We start from the raw sequence: 18,712 nt of genomic DNA on the forward strand, positions 1-18,712 counted from the left end.
GGAAAGCTGTGCAAATGGTTTCAGTGGTTGAAAAGCTGCTGTAAGCTTGCCTAAAAATGTGAAATATGCTGAAAGTAGAAGCCAAAAATCCTTCCTTTGTAGACCCTCCCAAATGTCTGGAATTTATTAGGTTTCCTGAGCGTGAGAAAGAGATTTTCAATCATCCAGGGGTTCTTGACATGAAAACACTGGTTGCTTTCTAAACTATCTCAGATTTCTAGCTTTGAGTTCCCCAAGTTTACAGTTCTACCACCCATAATAATAAGCCAGGTAATTCATGTTGCACCACGTTGAATAAATACATTTTCTCTGTGTGTGCACAACAGCATCCTAAATACAGTGTACAATTTGCATTCACATGTAGCCCTTAGCACATAATACATAATAAAATCATGAAGGCTATAAATTCATTCTTGGCAAAGGCATTTAAGGAAGCACAGGAATGGCTTGTCTTAGACTGAGTTGATATGGAAATCTTTTTTAGCTTATGTAAAAATAAACAAACACCAACAAACCCTATGTGAAGTATTAATTCAGTCTTGGCACACAGGAAGTTTCACAGTGAAAATAATACTCCCTCTGAGAAAGGCCATAGAAACTGGAAAGCATGACTATAACTAAAATAAGCAGTTTCCATTTCAGTAGTTGAGAGATAGGTTTTACTAGGAATTTGGCTTTGAAAAAGATTCTACTTACCCTTTGTAATAATGCATCTTTTGCTTGCATTCTTTAAAGCACAGCAAGGCGGGGGGATTGGAACTGGATGGGTTCCTCCCAAGCCAATCCATTCTATGATTCTAATCATTATGGCATAGCATAACTGTACTTTCTAGAATCACTCCTTTCTTTGCCATATTCTCAATTAATTTAGAAAGATTAATAATAAATTAATTTTAATAACTGTAGCTTTCTTATCAGAAGCATTGTGTTGTAAACATAAGCCAAGTAGAAGTGGCAAAGCAATAAGGAAAAAGTGTGCCTTACTCTGATGGAGCAGAAGAATCATAGAATCAATAAGGTTGGAAAAGACCTCAGAGATCATCAAGTCCAACCTATTACCTAATACCTAACACATCATGACAACTAAATCATGGCTTCAAATGCCACGTCCAATCGTTTTTTGAACACCTCCAGGGATGGGGACTCCACCACCTCCCTGGGCAGCACATTCCAATGGCAAATTACTCTTTCTGTGAAGAACTTTCTCCTCACCTTGAGCTTAAACTTCCCCTGGCACAGCTTGAGATTGTGTCTCTTGTTCTGTTGCTGGTTGCCTGGGAGAAGAGACCAAACCCCACATGACTACAGGTAGTCCCTGTAGTCTATAACTCCCTTCAGGTAGTTATAGAAAGCAATAAGGTCTCCCCTGAGCCTCCTTTTGTCCAGGCTAAACAACCCCAGCTCCCTCAGCCTTTCCTCATAGGGCTTGTGCTTGAGATCTCTCCCCAGCCTCGTTGCCCTTCCCTGGACATGTTCCAGTATCTCAATGTACTACTTTGGACACGATGATCTTGAAGGTCTCTTCCAACCTGGTTTGGTTTATTCTAATAAAGGTTTATTCTAATAAAGGAGAAGTTTAGGCTTGAGGTGAGGAGAAAGTTCTTCACAGAAAGAGAGACTGTCCATTGGAATGTGCTGCCCAGGAAGGTGGTGGAGTCACCATCCCTGGAGGTGTTCAAGAGAGGATTGGATGTGGCACTTGAAGCCATGGTTTAGTAGTCATGAGGTCTTAAGTGACAGGTTGGACTTGATGATCTCTGAGGTCTTTTCCAACCTTATTGGTTCAATGGTTCAATGATTCTACTTAAGTTGAGGAGCCCAGAACTGGACACAGTACTCAAGGTGTGATCTAACCAGTGATGAATCCAGGGGCAGAATGACTTCCCTGCTTCTGCTGGCCACACCGTTCCTGATGCAGGTCAGGATGTCTGCAGCTGAAAAGCTGCAGCTCCTACTGAATTTGCCAGTGGATGTGGTTTTACCCAGGGGACTGGCCAGGCACTGCCCTTGCACTGACACCCACTGGGGAAGGCTGCTGCATCTGTGTTGCCTGATGTGGTGGACAGATGTGGGTGGTTGTCCTTGTTGTGGGGCGACCAGCACTGTAGGTGGTTTGTATGTCTGTCCCCAAGCAGGGAACAAAATGTGTACAACTGCATAGTTTAACTGTTTTAAAACTTCTTGCTGCTGACATTGTGATAGAGAAAGGCCTGTACCAACAAGGACTGAAAACACAACTATCAGCTCCTACAAGGCTGACAGTACACCAACAGAAATGTATCCTCCTTAGTACACTGACAGAAATGAAAGGGACAATTTAGGGCAGTTTCCTCTGATGAGTGACTTCCAAACAAGAACTATTTGGATATCTGTTTTTATCTTACATAGAGATTGTGCAGAAGTTATATTTAGCATATGTAAGGTACTACTTTACCTCCAACCTTACGTGGATGTAAGTTATTGTCTATACTTGGCTAGTAACAATTTGGTAAGAAGGAACGTTTTGTGTTAAGAGGTCAGTCAGGTTACAAAATGAAATATTTAGAAGTTAGGAAGGGTCAAAAGTGCAAGCACACATGTACCATGGAAATGCTGGTGACAAATCCCACCAGCCTTGATATTACTGGGGTCAACTCAACAAAACAGCTGTGAGATTAAAGAGAATTATTACCCCCAAAAGGAAATTGAGGAGTTTGCACATATCTAAGGCGCATTTAATTTTTTAAATTAGTTTTCAAACATCACTAGATTATTTTGATTTAGTGATGGTAATCTCTCTCAAAAAAAACCAAACCCACAACTGACAACAAATGTAAGCAAACCATTGGTAGTTGTGGTTGTTCTTGAATGGAATGTTGTTGAAAGACTCTATGTGATGTCCTAGGCCCTACATTCCTGAGGCTCCCCTTGTGCTGGATCTAGTAGTTGTGCCACCAGATCTGCATGCTGAGCCAGCAGCTGCAGCTGCACAATTGGAAGATGTAATCCAAGTGGAACGGGAAAAACACGCAGGCAGGAATGGATGGGGCAGAGCAAGACTGACTGTTTTGTGACAGCTTACACTCAGGTTACAGTACATGTATTAGTGTGAAATCACAGCCTGAAAACTTCGACTCCTATTAATAGATCTTCTACATTGTCACTAGATGAGCCCCACACTGCAAGCCAGAGATGTTGTCTGCAACACTCTGGCAGGCTTAGAGCAGTGCACCTGCTTTGGTGGCAGTACTGGAATGCAAGCAGATTGCCACCACTTCGTACCTCCAGCTCTCTGATGGATGGTAATGTAGAGACATAAGCTTTTTGCAGGACAAGTGAAACATCTAACAGGTTATGCCTGCAATAAAAAAAATTGCATCTGTCTAACAGATTATTCACTAAAACAGACTAACCACATAAATGGAAGTCCTGTCAGCACAGCATGTGGGGCAGTCCTATTCGCACCTGTTAAAATCTGAGTCAGCTGCAATACTGTCACTAGTTCTGGGCACTTAGAAATGCAACTCATTTAGAAAGACTCCAGCAGCAAGCAGTAATCATAAACATAAATAATTAGAGGCCCAGCAAACATAGTCTAGGACAGCAATGGAGAAGCATAACAAGTTTCAAATATCGAAGAAGTAACTATAAACAGGAAGGGAATAAACTGTTCTATGGTGCAATAGCATGAGGGCTTGATTTAAGTCACAGCAAAAGAGACATCAGGATTTAACCACATATAGTTGCTTTAGGTGCTTCCTAATAGTAAAGATAGCAAAGCACTGGAACAGAGCTCTTAGGGAAGATGAAGAATTTGTGTATTTGAAAGGTTTTAAGGGTATATGTAATAAATATCAGCCTATAAAAACAAAACAAAATCCCCACACCGTAATTCGATGACTTTGCTGAGCCTGGTTTCTAAGACTTAATTTCTGCCATGGTTTACAATACTAACAATCAATTCTTATAAGCTAATTGTGATTGTAACACTGGCATACTTCTGTTCCTCAAATTCAGCCCCTTGACAAACTCTTCATTTTGCCTCCTAATTACATTTCATAAAGTATCAAAATTTCCAGTCCATCCAAATCACTAAATATTACTTCTAGGGCTCTCTGTCTCATATCTAGATCAAAACTAAGTTTGGGCGGTTTTTTTTTTTTTTTTTTTTTTGGGGGGGGGGGGAAGTCCCTCGGTCTCGAAGCTGGTCGCAGTCAACAAAACGAAAGAGAGAGTGAAAAAACGAAGTGACCCCGACGTGATTCGAACACGCAGCCTTCTGATCTGGAGTCAGACGCGCTACCGTTGCGCCACGAGGTCCTGCTGGGCAATGCGCCGCGGAGGCTTAGAACTCACGCCCAAAGGCCGCGGGGCGCATTTCCCTTCACGGCGAGGATTAGGGACGGGGAGTTGTACGTATACGCGGTACGGGCGACGACCCTTCTCTCACCCGCCACATCAACTACGGGCCCTCTCCTCCGCCACCACTTCGTTTCTCGCCTTCCGCGCACGTATGTTAATTCTCCCCAAGCACACACCCACTACTGACCCATGGCAAGACGGGCCTCCCGCGACATTGCCTCCGTACGCAGAGCTGTGGGTCCCAGTTCCTGTTGCCTAGAGCTCGCTGTTTCTGCCAAGACTCAACGTCAGCACTACCCACCAACGAGGGAACATAAGTGTATGTAGGGATAGTTTTGTGCATAAATCAGCTCGGCGAAAACCTTTCACAAGGCAGTTCCTCGTTAGTATAGTGGTGAGTATCCCCGCCTGTCACGCGGGAGACCGGGGTTCGATTCCCCGACGGGGAGGCCGCACTAACCGTTTTTCTTTCTTGCCCGCAGCCCACACAACCGGAAGGGCGAGGGAAGCGGGGCTCGCGCTTTTTGAGGCCGCCAACGGCCGTGTCGCGAGGAAAACAAAAAAGCGCGCGAAGGCGGCTCTCCCCGTCGGGGAATCGAACCCCGGTCTCCCGCGTGACAGGCGGGGATACTCACCACTATACTAACGAGGAGCTGGGGGGCGCTACCCCCCACACCCACCTCCTCCGTGGGACTGAAAGGAGAGCCAAGCCTGCGCCACTAGGTGCCTCGGGAGCCTCTCGTGGGGCCCGCAGCTCCCCACGCCCTCTTTCCTTCCCTCATTCTCTCTTTGGCCGCAGGGAGGCAGCGGCTGGGCGAGACCCCTTGGGCGAGCCCAGTGCGGTGTGTGCTGGAGGCCCGGCGAAGGGACGGGGCTGTGCCGGCAGCAGCTGGTGTCCAGCACGGGGAGGCGGTGGGGAGAGGGCGGAGGGAGGGAAAAGGATCCCTCGTGACTGGAGTTTGTGTTCCCTTGACCCCTCTAGGGCTGGGGTCTTGCCCGACCCCTGCAAATGCAGCGCAAGGAAACCGCCCGGCTGCAGCGGTGAGGGGCAAAGCAAAGGAGCGGTGAGGGGCAAAGCAAAGGAGCGGTGAGGGGCAAAGCAAAGCAGCGGTGAGGGGCAAAGCAGCGGTGAGGGACAAAGCAAAGGAGCGGTGAGGGGCAAAGCAAAGGAGCGGTGAGGGGCAAAGCAAAGCAGCGGTGAGGGGCAAAGCAGCGGCGAGGGGCAAAGCAAAGGAGCGGTGAGGGGCAAAGCAAAGGAGCGGTGAGGGGCAAAGCAAAGCAGCGGTGAGGGGCAAAGCAAAGCAGCGGTGAGGGGCAATGCAGCGGTGAGGGGCAATGCAGCGGTGAGGGGCAAAGCAGCGGTGAGGGGCAAAGCAAAGCAGCGGCGAGGGGCAAAGCAAAGCAGCGGTGAGGGGCAAAGCAGCGGTGAGGGGCAAAGCAAAGCAGCGGCGAGGGGCAAAGCAAAGCAGCGGCGAGGGGCAAAGCAAAGCAGTGGTGAGGGGCAAAGCAAAGGAGCGGTGAGGGGCAAAGCAAAGCAGCGGCGAGGGGCAAAGCAGCGGCGAGGGGCAAAGCAAAGCAGCGGCGAGGGGCAAAGCAAAGCAGCGGTGAGGGACAAAGCAGCGGTGAGGGGCAAAGCAGCGGTGAGGGGCAAAGCAAAGCAGCGGCGAGGGGCAAAGCAAAGCAGCGGTGAGGGGCAATGCAGCGGTGAGGGGCAAAGCAGCGGTGAGGGGCAAAGCAAAGCAGCGGTGAGGGGCAAAGCAAAGGAGCGGTGAGGGGCAAAGCAAAGGAGCGGTGAGGGGCAAAGCAAAGCAGCGGTGAGGGGCAATGCAGCGGTGAGGGGCAAAGCAAAGCAGCGGTGAGGGGCAAAGCAGCGGTGAGGGGCAATGCAGCGGTGAGGGGCAAAGCAGCGGTGAGGGGCAATGCAGCGGTGAGGGGCAAAGCAGCGGTGAGGGGCAATGCAGCGGTGAGGGGCAATGCAGCGGCGAGGGGCAAAGCAAAGCAGCGGCGAGGGGCAAAGCAAAGCAGCGGTGAGGGGCAAAGCAAAGCAGCGGTGAGGGGCAATGCAGCGGTGAGGGGCAATGCAGCGGTGAGGGGCAAAGCAAAGCAGCGGCGAGGGGCAAAGCAAAGCAGCGGTGAGGGGCAATGCAGCGGTGAGGGGCAAAGCAGCGGTGAGGGGCAAAGCAGCGGTGAGGGGCAAAGCAAAGCAGCGGTGAGGGGCAATGCAGCGGTGAGGGGCAAAGCAAAGCAGCGGTGAGGGGCAAAGCAAAGCAGCGGTGAGGGGCAATGCAGCGGTGAGGGGCAAAGCAGCGGTGAGGGGCAATGCAGCGGTGAGGGGCAAAGCAAAGCAGCGGTGAGGGGCAATGCAGCGGTGAGGGGCAAAGCAGCGGCGAGGGGCAAAGCAAAGCAGCGGCGAGGGGCAAAGCAAAGCAGCGGTGAGGGGCAAGGCAAAGGAGCGGTGAGGGGCAAAGCAAAGCAGCGGTGAGGGGCAAAGCAAAGCAGCGGTGAGGGGCAATGCAGCGGTGAGGGGCAAAGCAGCGGTGAGGGGCAAAGCAAAGCAGCGGCGAGGGGCAAAGCAAAGCAGCGGTGAGGGGCAAAGCAAAGGAGCGGTGAGGGGCAAAGCAAAGCAGCAGTGAGGGGCAATGCAGCGGTGAGGGGCAAAGCAAAGCAGCGGCGAGGGGCAAAGCAAAGCAGCGGTGAGGGGCAATGCAGCGGTGAGGGGCAAAGCAGCGGTGAGGGGCAAAGCAAAGCAGCGGTGAGGGGCAAAGCAAAGCAGCGGTGAGGGGCAAAGCAGCGGTGAGGGGCAATGCAGCGGTGAGGGGCAAAGCAGCGGTGAGGGGCAATGCAGCGGTGAGGGGCAAAGCAGCGGTGAGGGGCAAAGCAAAGCAGCGGCGAGGGGCAAAGCAAAGCAGCGGTGAGGGGCAACGCAAAGCAGCGGTGAGGGGCAAAGCAGCGGTGAGGGGCAAAGCAGCGGTGAGGGGCAATGCAGCGGTGAGGGGCAATGCAGCGGTGAGGGGCAAAGCAAAGCAGCGGTGAGGGGCAAAGCAGCGGTGAGGGGCAAAGCAGCGGCTCGCATGTCTGTGCGTCTGTATTTTTGCATCTCCTTCACGCAGTTTCTTTTTACGGCAACCTGAGAATCCCTGGAGTCAGCAATGCCTGGGGTGAAGGGACTCGGGCACCTGCTCCTTGCCTACCTAAAAAGGGAACGAGAGAAATGGAAACCAGTCACTTTGAGGTTCGAGTAAAAGGCAGAGGGACGCATCCTGGCCATATGGCTTGATACTGACTTGGTCAACAGCAGCATGGGTCTAAGCTTGCCTCACGGTGACCTTAGACAGGCAGCTATTTTTAATCTGCTAGATGGTTAGGTGAAGAATTAACATCATATAGCAAACAAGCAACTGGAATAAGTGGTGTTCTCTTTTGATGGTCTCTTCTACTGCTAATATTTCTTTGGCTAAAAGGACCCCAGCTTAGCTATTTCATACAAACATAGCTAATGAGCAAACAGCAATCTATATGTAGACATCACACTGTAAGTGACCTAAAAGTTGCCCTACCTGTTTAAGCATTTGAATATAAATATGTTATTTCTCACTGGATGCAACAGATTCAAATTTTGTCCTGACAAGTGAAAAATAGCCAATACAATCTCAAAATAATGTCATTACTTTAGAGAGAGCCTGATGATGTGAACTGGTAGGGCTGTGATCAGGTGATAAGCTTTAAACCCCCTGGAGCAGGAGCAAACCCAGCGTTGCTAGGCTGGTCTAAACTTGCTACGCCGGTTCAAATTTTAATCAACATATGTTGATAATGAATTTTAAGCTGGCAGACTTTCAGAGGGTCCAAACATTCATTAGCTGTTCCCATTTTGTGAGACTTCTCACTCTTAGCTAGTATAGACCCTTTTGCCAGCCCCTTTCCAGGCCATTCTGTTCCTCAGCCCTTGTGGTCCCACAGCTCATCTAAGCAGTGGTGCTTGCTGCAGTCAGCTCTTCCTTTGCCTTGTAAATGGGTTTGCTTCAGGTTTCTCCATAGACTTCTCATTGGGCTGTCTTCTTATGAAACTGCTATCTCCAGAACAACTAATGGGTTTACAAAACTATAAATGAGGGAATATGAATGAGGAAACAAATTTAACTTCACCTTAGAAAGCCGATTGTCACAAGCTTCTGTGTACTCCAATGCTCACTCAGTATGGACGTCATGCACAAGAGTGGGCCAGGTAATTACATGGGGGAAACTGGACATCAAAACCAAACCTGAGTCTGGGGAGGAAGTGCTACTAAATCCAAAACCTCTGCTGAAGGTATGGAATTAGAAACAAAGGAAGCTGCAGAAGGCTTGAAAAAGAGTGGTGTGGTCTCACATCAGGACTCATTAATGCCTTGGACCTTGGATAGCTCTTGCTGTTCTCTTAAGTTTGACAGATTGTAATGCTGAAAAGAAGATCCTGGATTGCCTTCTTTTGCTTCTGACACAATTTTCCATGGCTGGACAAGCAATAGAAGGGAAGTAGCTAGGTTTTCAGATTTAGCAGATGGAAGAAGGATATAAAATAAAACATTTAAAAGCTCTTATAGAAATTAATTGCTGTTTCCAATGCTATTCGTGATAGAGAAAAGCAAATGTGCCCATTCCCCAGAGGTTACTCAAGATGTGATGGATGGTTGGCCATCTTGCCCAGTTTTAAAAGCCTGGCACTTAAAAAAGCAAAACAGATACAGAAATAAACCACAGGGCACTTTAAACTTGAAACAAGAGGTGAATATTTGAAACCAATCAAATAGCCAAAAGCACAAATGAGGAACTGTTGAGAATGATGTGATTAGAGCAGAAGTGCTTGAAATACTTAAGAAAAGAAAGCTTCTCACTACTATGTATCTGCAATGCATTGCCTGACAATCACCAAATTACTCTTAATTCTAGTGAAATCAAAAGCAGCAAGAGGAAAAATAGCAACTGTATTGCTAGGTAGAGTCAGATTGAGAGAACACTGGACGTGCTGCAGCTTTCTCACACCTGACAAGGATAGGAGATGGCAATCTGCAATCACTGGTTTGGAGATGACAGTTTGAAGGGATGAGACAAAGGCTGACAAAGTGCTGTGGGGCAAAATGTGAAGGGAGACATCGTCATGGTGACAATAAACAAAATACGGGGTTGTTAAAGTGCAGTGTGATGTAAAATAATGCATCTGTTCCTGGGGGGAAAATAATGTGTATGAGCAAGTATATAGGACAAAGAGCAATGGTTTTACACTAGAGAAGAGTAGATTCAGATTGGACATTAGAAAGAAGCTCTTTACTGTGAGAGTGGTGGAATATTGGAACAGGTTGCTCAGGGAGGTAGTGGAGGCCCCATCCCTGGAGACATTCAAGGTCAGCTTGATGGGGCTCTGAGCAAACTTTTCCCGTTGAGGATGCCCCTGGTTGGACTAGATGACCTTTGGAGGTCTCTTCCAACCCAGTGTATTGCAGAATTCAATGATTCTGTGGTGTTGTTTTCATTTACATCAGTGCTCCACTGTGTGTGATTGGAACAAGGTGGTTTTTACTTTGACAGGCACAAACATCATGCTTCAGGAAAATAGTCTTTATTTCTTTTCTGTTTATTTTGTATGGATAATGATGTTGCTGTGGTGGTTTTTTGGTTGTTTTCCTTTTTTTTTTTTTTTTTTTTTTTGGGGGGGGGGGGCGGAAGGCGGGACTGGAGGGGGAGGACAGAGGGAAAGAACTGATTTCAAGTTTGGAATTGCATCAGCTCCCTCTGGTGGCATTCTGAGATCCTCTACTTCATGGCCCGATGAAATTACTGATTCGAATGAGCTCGGTAGCAGAAATTTAAGGTTATTGCTTTGTGTAATTGTTCTATTAAAAATAGGAGAAAGAAATAATCCTGTCTCTTACATCTGATGCAGCTTACACAAAACCAGCTTGTTAAATGAAATTCTAGCAATTTAGGGGTCAAAATGGCTGGAGAAAACATTTCTCTTAAGGGAATTAATGGATAATACTTTGCTAGTATGCTTTTGGAATGGAGTTACAATCATTCCTCAGCTATAGGGCAGGCCTTGGCAAGAAAAATCAATCATTTTTTAACAGAAAGTTTTAATAGGAGAGTTTCTAGTTTGAAATTAAGGCACTTGGCAGCTGTTTCCTCTTACATCCTGAGAATCCTTACTAGAGCTGAACCAGATGTGTAGTTCATGCCTGGATTTGACCATTTGTTATTAATAACAAATACAGAAAAGAAAGAAAGGATAAAAAGGAGCAGGAAATGGGGAAGAAGTTAGATCATTTCCCCTGTTTATGCATGTGGGAAGGCCTCGGACTTGGGGAGTTTTGCAAAAGATGAAACTAACCCTTTCACTTAGACTTGAGCAACACTTTTGTCCATTCCCAGTGTAGCAACACTGACCAAGAGGAAGAAAATTATTAGTCACCTGTGTCTGCAGTGTTAAGTCCTCATTAAATGTGGAAGGTTTACAAAATCATTGAATGCTCCTGCTCATGCTTTTACTTAGTAATAGCTGAAAATTCAAGGGCTACTGCCTGGAACCAGAAAGAGACAGAGAGACTATTTTTTGGTCAGTTTGACTCTGCTGTTATGAACATTCTCAGGTTCATCCCCATCATAATGACACAGAGCTGTTGGAGCGAGTCCAGAGGAGAGTCATGAAGATGATCCAAGGGCTGGAGCATCTCTGCCGTGAGGATAGGCTGAGGAAGCTGGGGGCGTTCAGCCTAGACAAGACTCTGCCTTCCAATACCTGAAGGGAAGGCTGGAGAGGGACTTTTCATAAGGATATATAGTGATAGAACATGGGAGAACGGTTTTAAGCTGAGGGAGAGTAGGTTCAGACTGGATCTTAGGAAGAAGTTCTTCAGTATGAGGATGGTGGAACTCCAGAATAGGCTGCCCAAGGAGGTTGTGGATGTCTCTTCCCTGGAGGTGTTCAAGGCCAGGTAAGATGAGGCCTTGAGCAGCCAAGTCTAGTTAGGAGGAGTCCCTGCCCATGGCAGCAAGGTTGTAGGAGATGATCTCTGAAGTCCCTTCCAACCTCAACCATTCTATGATTCTGTGATAACAGGAGACCCACAGTTCAATTACCTAAACCCCCTGACACCAGAACTGGATGTGTGCATTCTTACCATACACTACCTCCTGGAACTGTGGAGTGTAGCAATTTATTTTCCCTTTATTTGGAAGTGAAAGAACAACTGTACTCTGAAAGGGGCACTACAGGGGCAGCCAGTAATATTCCCACTCTCTTAACTAGAGACATGTTTTTATGTGAAGCTTAGATCTAGAACAGAGTTTGCTTACAATGTAGGGGGGCCAGAACAGCACTGCAGTTCTGCTGACCGGATGCAGAACTTCAGCTGAGCTATTCGGGAGGAGGATGTTGTGGATAGATACATATCTCAGACTCCAATACCTTTGTGTTTCAGGATGCCTTCAGAATTTGGGTGTTGCCTTCTGCTGGTTCCATATTTATACTTCCTCTGTGGTAAAACAATTACTTAGAGACTTTGGGGAGTGAAATAATTTAATAACTTTTGCCTTTCAAATAGACAAGGTAGTGAAAACTATCGAGAGGAAAATGTGCACAGAACTCCTGGAAAAGAGGAGATGAGATTTGGAAGGCTGCAATTACAGTTTCTGCTTCATATGTTCAAACACTACAGCCAAGAGATGGTCACTGTGCAGTGTGCTTTCTCCCTTTGCCAGCTCGCTTTCTGAAAGGAAAAACCTTTTGAAGTTATGAATCAAGAATGACAGTTTTGTGGCTGCTCCAAAATGGTGCAAAGAGAGGATGGGTGTGAGGGATGGATTCAGAGCAGCCCAACAACAGCAGGCATGCCATGCACATCATCAAAAGTTTACTGGTTAAGACTGCAGCAGCTCAGCAAGATCTTGTGGGAGCATTTTGGGAGCTGGGGTTGTTTAGCCTGGAGAAGAGGAGGCTCAGGGGGGACCTTATTGCTGTCTACAACTACTTGAAGGCACGTTGCAGCCAGGTGGGGATTGGTCTCTTCTCCTGGGCAACCAGCACCAGAACAAGAGGACACAGTCTCAAGCTGTGCAGGGGGAAGTTTAGGCTTGGTCATAGAAAGAAGTTCTTCACAAAAAGAGAGATTGCCCATTGGAATGGGCTGCCTTGGATGTGGTGGGATCAGTCTCTGGAGGTGTTTAAGAAAAGACTAGATGAGGTACTTAGTGCCATGGTCTAGTTGAGCGGACAGGGTTGGGTGATCATTTGGACTTGATGATCTTGGAGGTCTCTTCCAACATGGCTGATTCTGCCATTCTGTGATTGTGCCTACATTGATTTTGTCAGTCAGAACAAACCCAGTTCTCTCACCCTTTCTTCATCTGGCAGGTAATCCAGTCCTCTAATCATTCTCGTGGCTCTTCTCTGGACACTTTCCAGCCTGTCTGCACCTTTTTTGTATAGTGGAGACCAAAACTGAATGCAGGACTCCAGGTGTGGTCTGACAAGTGCTGAGTAAAATGGGACAATGACTCCTTTATTGATGATGATAATGATGATGATTCCCCTGCTGATGCAAGCCAGAATCCTGTTGGCTTTCGTTGCAACTGCAAAGATGCTGTTTCTCCTCCCAAGTAACTGCTGTGTGTGGTAGAGCCCTGCTTTCCTGGAGATGGCTGAACACCTGCCTGCTGATGGGAAGTGGTGAATGGACTCCTTGGTTTCCTTTGTTTGCTTGTCAGACTTTTGCTTTGTCTTTATCTCAACCCACTGTTTTCTCACTTCTCTGATTATTTCCCCTGTCCCACTGTGAGGGAGTCAGTGAGCATCTGTGTGCTGCTTAGTTGCCAACTGGGGTTAAACCATGACCCAGTGGAAAGACAGAGACAGCATTTTGGTGTTAGCCTAGCAGAGTGTTAATTCTGGGCTACCTAGAGTGTCCAAAGTCAGGTGGGGTAAAGGTAAGGCTGTTTGAATGGGAAACTGTTATTCCAGCTTGTTTCATATAGCCCTTCTTGCCCCAAGAAGTTAGTTCCTTAAGAATTCATTATTTCAGCAGCACAGAAATATTAGCTACCTTGAAGCATTTTTTCCCCTGTTCATTAAGTTTCTCTCCAGGAAGCTGGTCATACACAAAAGCCTTAATTTATATTCTTGGTATATTATTACTAAAGAAATGGTTACACTGGGAATGAAGATTGGTTTATATTGAAATGTGTTTCATTAGGTAATTTAATTGATAGGTTTGGTCCTACCACAAGGCAGCTCCCAAGAAAAGGGAGTATTTTAACTTAATATACTATGTATAACACCTTCCAAGCCTCCATGGTAATTGCTAATCATTATGTCTGAAGCAATGGTCTTTTGGCAGAAACTTAATGACTGTTACTCCACTGGGCAAGCTAAGGCTCTGGTATTCACTTACTGAGTTATTGTCTTAATTCTTTGTGTCTGGATGATCACAGAGAATTTAATTAATAATAGATTGGAAATGAAGGATAAGAGAATCTATTCATCAAAGCCCTTATCCAAAGGATATATAAACTCTGTCTTGCTGGACTGATTGTTTCATGCAAGTGATAGTGTAATTTGTACAGCAGACACATTATAGCAGCTGCTGGAGAGTCACTTTGTTCACAGAAAGATAGAATAGAATTAACCAGGTGGTTTGATCATCGAGTTCAACCTATCATCCAACACCATCTAATCAACTAAGCCATGACACCAAGCACCCCATCCAGTCTCTCCCTAAACACCTTCAGTGATGGTGACTCCTCCACCTCCCTGGGCAGCACATTCCAATGGCCAATCACTCTCTCTGTGAAGAACTTCTTCCTAACATCCAGCCTAAACCTCCCCTGGCGCAACTTGAGACTGTGTCCTTTTGGTTTGGTGCTGGTTGCCTGGGAGAAGAGATCAGCCCCCACCTGGCTACAACCTTCAGGTAGTTGTAGAGAGCAGTAAGGTCTCCTCTAAGCCTCCACTTCTCCAGGCTAAGCAACCCCAGCTCCCTCAGCCTCTCCTGATGTTATGCATCTTACTATCTTTGCAAATTGCAAAAGTAAGTGTATAGAGTACAAATACATTTTCATAGAGGAGACTGCTCTCAAGCAGCTCAAGATGTGATATGACTTACTTTCATTACATAACATGCTATTCCTTGCTTTAAATGCAGATAAACTGCAAGAGAGGAAAAAGTAGTAGAAGGTACATGAGAAGGAAGACTCTAAAAGGTCTTGGAAGTATTTGTATTACAAAAGGTTCTATCATTCATGTAACTGGTTCCTAGATTATTCTTAAGGGGAGAGATTTTTCATTATCTTTGAAGTGCCTTAAAATAGTTGACCTTTTATGCATCCACTGTTTGCTTTCCTGCAGCCTGCAATGGGAGAGGATTTTTTTTGCTGTTCTGCAAACACCATAATTTCCTCCTAGACATGGCCATTTATGAAGAACTTGTAGGAAGAGTCCAGCTTAAAGGAGGAGGGGTTTGGAGATGGGAAAGTCGAACAGCTGGCCTGTACCCCATTTACATTTCTTTAAGTAGTCCTATAAATGATTTCTCATTTTCTCAGAGGCCAAATACGTTAAGCTCCATCTTGATGTGAGATGTGATACAGAAGGTGGCATGTGATGGAGAGCTCAAGTATATAAACATTTGACATGGGGCATGTGCTGGATATATTGGTTGTTTTACAGAGAGATGAGGTGCTGCATTGTTTGATTTAAAACCATCTCCCTTTGTCCTGTTGTGGCAGGCCCTGCTGAAAAGATTGTCTCCATCATTCTTATAGGGCCCCTTTAAGTACACCCTCACACTTTTCCCAGCAGTATCTTTCTTTAGTTGTTTCCAGACATGTTCTTCTAGAGTTGTAGAGGGAACACGCTGCATCCTCATCGAGCTTACAGGCCACACCAGGTCAAGGGGGCTGTTCTGACAGGCTGCAGGGATGACCCAACAGGAACTTTATGAACCTCAGTGAGAACAAGTGCAAAATCCCACACCTGGGAAGGACAAACTGCTGGCAGCAATACAAGCTGGGGACTGACAGGCTAGGAGGAGCTCTGTGCAGAAGGACTTGATGATTGAAAAACTTTATGATTGGCAAAAGGGAGGTGGAAGTAGCAGCATGGGACAAAGTATTTTGGAGCAGAGTCCATAAACATTCATATGAGCAAGGGCTGATAGACAGCCCTGATTAGTGAACAATTGTAATGGGCCTTCGTGTTCTACAAGATCAAAACAGTAAAGTGCTCCATTATGGCAATTATCTATCAAAGGGTGAAAGCACAATAGATGAAGTTGATAAAATACTTCTGTGTTCATTAGTCTCATTATGTTGCAAATGTGTTATGGGGCACTGTATGCTAATGCTGTACCTGCCAGACAGAAAATGTTAATGGGAATGATAGAAAGACAAATTACAAGGAAACCAATCCATGTTCAGCCATTTCAAATCCAAGTACATGCTCAGCCTACAAATATTTATCAGTAAGTCTGTGATCAGCTTCCAAAACTCTTTGATCTAAATGATGAGGGGATCGGGGTCTTGCAACATCTTTCTTGTGACATGATAGGTTAATAATATTTACTCAGATGGAAGACTGAACTTAGGGAAAGGGATGGTTCTTCATTTGACCTTGAAGATTATTGGAAGGCAACTAAAGGATCAAGCATTGTTAAACACTCTCTGGTGAAAAGCTCTTTGTAGTCAAGATCTGTAAACTGGAAGACCCAAATAACTTGGACTGAACTAAACTGCAGCTTTTTAGCAAGGAAACTTAATCTTGTCACCTGTGTACAAGAGATATGGGTACCTGCTTTGTATCATAAATATGTCTTAAGGTGTTGTATTCATTTTCTACATCTTATGTATTTTTAATGTAACAATTTATTAAAGTAATTACTTTTGGTTCTGGTTAGGAAAAAGCCTTTAACTCCTCAGGTATCAGTGGATTCAGACATGGTTTAAGAGTGTCAGCATTCCCTTGTGTGGCTTAGTCAGGGTTTCAACATTCACCCACACCTGGGGAGGTCAGAAGGTACATATAGATCTTTACTACCATGAAATACATTCCCTCCAGAGTCGTACTAGTTCAGAAGCTGGAGGGAGAGGAGGGCCATTCCCCAGTTCTTTATCAAATCCTTCCAGGCACCTCCTTCCAAAACTCTAGAGAGCCCTTCAACACTTACAATCAGAAGATCTAAGCATTCTAATTAGAACCACTGACATGGATGATGAGGAGAAAATGAGATCTCAGTGTGTTCCTTCTGGCTTTTTATTCACCTGCAGCGAGCGTCAGAGAGACAACTGGCTTCTATTGATTGCATATGGCACCACTGCCTCAAAATACTAGGACAAAAGTTATGTGGATAGTTGATTTGTATAGCAAATTTGTTCTAAATCTGGTGCTCATTTCCAGATGAAAGCCTCAGAACACAGATCTGCATGTACAAACTCTCTGGAGTTATCACACTTATATCAAGAATCAAGCCTGTGCAAGGCTGGCGCTCAGGAAAAATTACAGAGTAGCTGGAGAGGAATAAAAATGCAAGAGGATAAAAGTGCATAATTACAGGAGAAAAATGAAGATGTAAAAAGGAAGTGGTTGTGTCTGAGGCTAGGGGAATGGGGCTCTACAGCTAACCCCAGCTGGTGTGGAGGAAGAGAAAAATAGGACAAATAAAAACATGGAGGAAAGAAGCATTGCCAATTAAGTTTTAATATGATTTGGGCAAGAAAGTAGCAATGTTTAATAAGAATCTAATTAAAGTAGAGTGTATTAACTGGCAGAGGCAAAGATATGTGAGGGGGGAGTTCTTAAATAGCTAGCACATATATTTGCTGTTCTCAACAATGTTATTTTCTCTAAGGAGAATTTCAAACTATGACACTGTAATTCCAACAGCCCTCTTATTTCCTGGGCCAGATTTTCTTCCCTCTTTTTTTTTTGGATCTCTGAATGCTTTAATAGCTTAAAAGGTGTTGCAGAGGGATAGTTAAATTGTTCAGTAGTTACACTTGCAGACAATAGTTAGGAGAGATTTGCAAGCTGGGAGAAAGAAAAACAAATATCTAAATAAAGAAAGAAAGAGTAGCAACAGAGATCAAAGTATGCTTCAGGCTAAGCTGTTCTATATGATCAAGGCAGGTGCAGCAAGTGAAGTGCCTTTGCTGTGCAGTGAGGATAAGTTACTATGCCAGTCCCAAAGGGCTTTGGTGTATGAGTGTCACCGAATCATAGAATCAACCAGGTTGGAAAAGACCTTAGAGATCAGGTCCAACCTATTACCTAATACCTGACACCTTGTGACTAACTAAACCATGGCTTTGAGTGCCACATCCAATCCTTTTTTGAACACCTCCAGGGGCAGTGACTCCACCACCTCCCTGGGCAGCACATTTCAGTGGCCAATTACTCTTTCTGGGAGGAACTTTCCCCTCACCTCAAGCCTAACAGAAGGTAGTCTTGTGGCACACTTGATGGCGATGAGGCCAAAGAAGCTTATCAAATTTCCTTGAGATTTTTCCAAAGAAATAATGTCACCACAGTGGCTACTCCAGCCTTTAGACCAGGGCAGCTTCTGTGGGTAGGGTCAACTACAGGATGCTTTGGGACAGAAGATTTTTCCTTCTGTCCTTTGCTTAGTGTTCAACTGGGAAATGGCTCATTAAGGAGTACTAACACTGTCTTAAGCTCCCAAACTTCTCATAATTCATACACTCTGTCCAGAAGATGTGATTTCTGACCCTTGGGCAGCTCATGAGCTATTGAAGTTGCTTTGCTGCTGCTATGTCATGTGGTGAGTTATGGGGTAGCACTGGCAATGAGTCTTTGCAGTGATCTGAACACTCAGCTGCTGGAGCAGTGAGGTGGGACAGACAATCCTGTGCCACAGAAGGATTCAGCTGTCCATCTAACACAGCCTTAACTGAGCAAAGAGGTGGTGGGACCATATCAATCTATGGTAACCACCTGCCTGTGGACCAGTGCTGGACCTTCTTTTCAGGTGTCATGAGGGTTGCTCTTTGCAATATGGAGATCACAGAATGGTAGGGGTTGGAAGGGACCTCTGGAGGTTATCAAGTCCATTCCCCCTGCAGGTTCACCTAGAGAAGGTCACACAGGAATGCAGGAAATTTTTATATGCTTCTTGTGTACTCTGACAGATTATGCACATTGAATAGTGCATACAATAGATGTAGCATTTGATTAAGGAAACTTTGTATGATATTGTCAAGTTCAACTTTAGTTGCATTCATTTTGAAATTCAAAACAATGTAAAATGTTGGCTGGTTGGGATGCACACTGCAGGGTAGACTTTTGAGTATTATCCAGCCACAAAATGCCACAACTTGGACACAGAATCAT

General features: G+C 45.6%; 3 non-coding genes across 3 annotated transcripts; 1 reads left to right on the forward strand and 2 right to left on the reverse strand.

Annotated features, from left to right (window-relative positions):
- Positions 1 to 4,227: 4,227 nt before the first annotated feature.
- On the reverse strand, positions 4,228 to 4,299 carry TRNAW-CCA (transfer RNA tryptophan (anticodon CCA)). The gene has a single exon. It is a non-coding gene; the product is annotated as a tRNA-Trp (tRNA).
- Positions 4,300 to 4,718: 419 nt separating this feature from the next.
- On the forward strand, positions 4,719 to 4,790 carry TRNAD-GUC (transfer RNA aspartic acid (anticodon GUC)). The gene has a single exon. It is a non-coding gene; the product is annotated as a tRNA-Asp (tRNA).
- A 131-nt stretch (positions 4,791 to 4,921) lies between these two features.
- On the reverse strand, positions 4,922 to 4,993 carry TRNAD-GUC (transfer RNA aspartic acid (anticodon GUC)). Its single transcript has one exon. It is a non-coding gene; the product is annotated as a tRNA-Asp (tRNA).
- Positions 4,994 to 18,712: the final 13,719 nt, after the last annotated feature.

The sequence above is a fragment of the Melanerpes formicivorus genome, unplaced genomic scaffold, assembly GCF_026170545.1.
Source record: "Melanerpes formicivorus ecotype bairdi unplaced genomic scaffold, bMelFor1.0.p_v2 SCAF_8, whole genome shotgun sequence".
Lineage (NCBI taxonomy): Eukaryota > Metazoa > Chordata > Aves > Piciformes > Picidae > Melanerpes > Melanerpes formicivorus.